This window comes from Pelophylax lessonae (genome assembly GCF_965119305.1).
Source record: "Pelophylax lessonae genome assembly, chromosome: 4".
Taxonomy (NCBI): Eukaryota; Metazoa; Chordata; class Amphibia; order Anura; family Ranidae; genus Pelophylax; species Pelophylax lessonae.
The window spans coordinates 534686129-534689435 of record NC_138771.1 but is presented as its reverse complement, the minus strand read 5'-3'; positions in this window follow the sequence as shown (position 1 = coordinate 534689435).

Here is a 3307-nt window from a genome sequence, read left to right as displayed (position 1 = left end):
TCCGTGCAGTTTAGCACGGATGTGGAATCTGTTCGATTTCTTTTGTTCAGCCTGCAAAAAAGAAATCTATACAGGTATGGTCAGCTTTACTCTGGAAGTAGGGATGCACAGATATATAGGCCAAAAAGTAGGTTATCAGCATTTTGCAGATAGCAAAAAAAACAAAAAAAAGTGCAGATAATGGCCGACAGAAAACGGTGCATTTTTTGTCTTGCGACTCAAAAACTGCATCAAAAGCGCAACACGGTTGCGCTTTTGATGTGATTTGCAACGTTTTCAATGCTTTGTTTTAAATCACTTCCATACCGGGCCATTTCTGCCACTCCGCTCCTACATGTAAAAATCATCATATATTTGCTAGAAAATTACTCAAAACCCCCAAACATTATATATATTTTTTAGCAGAGACCTTAAGGAATAAAATAGCAATCATTGCAGCTTTTTATGTCACACGGTATTTGCACAGAAATTTTTCAAGCGCTTTTTTTTTTTTGGAAAAAAAAAAATGTTTTATGAATTAAAAAAAAAAAAAACACTAAAGTTAGCCCAATTTATTTGTATAGTGTGAAAGATTATGTTACACAGAGTAAATGGATACCCAACATGATTACTCTGAGCTTTCATAATTTCTAAAAATATGTCAGCACACCCAAAGTTATACATTTAAGCTTTGAGGAGGTAAAAATCCATAAAAGACTGGCTGTTAGCTTGGTCCCTGAGCTGGAGGGATGATGCTGTTTTCTGGCATGACAGCATCCAGTTTCCTATCAGATGAAGGAGGTTTTAGTCCCCATCTATTTGTCTGCGTTCCTCGGCTGTCTCAGAACAGTGTTGCCGTTGCCCACTCCAACAGGCCCCGCCATGGTTAACCAAAGAAGTTGAGTGCACATGCTCAGCATCATATCCAGAGGTTGTCTTTGGGAAATAGACGTATGAGTGCTGCCAGCATTGCTGCAGAAGTTAAAGGAGTAGGGATCAGCTTGTCAGTGTTCAGACCATACGCCGCGCACTGCATCAAATTGGTCTGCATGGCTGTCGTCACAGAAGGAAGCCTCTTCTAAAGATGATACACCAGAAAGCCTGCAAACAGTTTGCTGAAGACAAGCAGACTAAGGACATGGATTACAGGAACCATGTCTTGTGGTCTGATGAGACCAAGATAAACTTTTTTGGTTCAGATGGTGTCAAGTGTGTGTGGCAGCAACAAGGTGAGGAGTACAAAGACAAGTGTGTATTGCCTACGGTCAAGCATGGAGGTGGGAGTGTCAGGGTCTGAGGCTGCATGAGTACTGCCGGCACTGGGGAGCTACAGTGCATTGAGAGAACCATGAATCCCAACATGTACTGTGATATAATGAAGCAGAGCATGATCCCCTCCCTTTGGAGAATGGGCCGCAGGGCAGCATTCCAACATGATAATGACCCCAAACACACCTCCAAGACGACCACTGCCTTGCTAAAGAAGCTGAGGGTAAAGGTGATGGACTGGCCAAGCATGTCTCCCGACCTAAACCCTATTGAGCATCTGTGGGGCATCCTCAAAACAGAAGGCGGAAGAGCGCAAGGTCTTCAACATCCGCCAGCTCCATGATGCCAACATGGAGAAGTGGAAGAGGACTCCAGTGGCAACCTGTGAAGCTCTGGTGAACTCCATGCCCAAGAGGGTTTAGGCAGTGCTGTAAAATGATGGTGGCCACACAAAATATTGACACTTTGGGCCCCATTTGGACATATTAACTTAGGGGTGTACTCACTTTTGTTGCCAGCGGTTTAGACATTAATGGCTGTGTGTTGAGTTATTTTGAGGGGACAGCAAAAGTACTTTACAATGTAACAAAGTGTCATTTCTTCAGTGTTGTCACATGAAAAGATAGAGTAAAACATTTACAATACTGTGAGGGGTGTACTCAATTTTGTGAGATACTGTATCTCTATATATATATATATATATATATATATATATATATATATATATATATATACATATACACACACACACACACACATCTTTACAGGTGAGGTAAACAGCACTACGATACTCTTCCAGTGCATGCAATCTGGCCCTCCCAACAGCCATATATTAAAATGAGTCCAAGGATTGCTTCACTTAGTTCCACAGAACATTATGCAGCTATTTTGTATGTCATTTTTTGTTTTCGCTTTCAATAAATTACAAGTGCAGGAATCTCTGGACTTGTTTTTATATATTCAGCATATATATATATATATATATATATATATTTATTGTATTTTTGTGTTAAAATAACTAGTGCTCTGATCATACAGAGCCAAAAAGGTTTACTTCCCTTTCAAGAGGTAGCAGGTAAGCATGTTGTCATGTTCTTCATGGAAAAAAACACATTTCTTTTAATGACTTTGTGCTTTTCTATTAAAGATTAGCATGATAAATAAGGTTAGGATCTGACCTTGTGAACCTGTGCTCCCATTATACACCCAGTAATGTGCAAGGGTACATTTTTTATTTTTTTTTTAAAGCGGCTTCTTTACGGTTTATGCACCGAAAGTTGTCATGTTTTAGAAACTTAGCATGGATATTGAAGGACACTCCTTTGCTTAGGGCCAGCACAGTGGTTTCACCTCTGGTGCTTCCAGCAACCTCTGACATTCTGGGCATGCTCCAGGCCTAGTCATAAAGAAGAATGTTATCTGCCAGGTACGTGTGCTGAAGTACCAATGGAAATGGCCATTACTATATGTGCAGGATGTCAAAAGATGCTGGAATTAAAAATGCATTTTTGCCGGGGTGAAAGAATTTAAAACACTGAAATAAACAAAATGTAGAGGGAGAGGGTAAGAAAATTTTGCCCTAAAACTAAACCTTTTTGCTAAAAAATCTACTGCAGACTCTTGATAGGGCATATAATGTATTTCTTCCACTGGATATGATCTTTTTTCATATACTTCACATTACATCACACAATGCATTCATCAAGACCCCAAACTATAAATTTCTTTTGCTTTTTTGCGGTCCGTCTCACATTATTGGTATTTGAGCTTTTCTGGGGTGATTACTTGATTACTCTGAGCTTTCATAATTTCTAAAAATATGTCAGCACACCCAAAGTTATACATTTAAGCTTTGAGGAGGTAAAAATCCATAAAAGACTGGCTGTTAGCTTGGTCCCTGAGCTGGAGGGATGATGCTGTTGTTTTCTGGCATGACAGCATCCAGTTTCCTATCAGATTAAGGAGGTTTTAGTCCCCATCTATTTGTCTGCGTTCCTCGGCTGTCTCAGAACACTGTTGCCGCTGCCCACTCCAGCAGGAAGGTTGGCTGGAACAAACA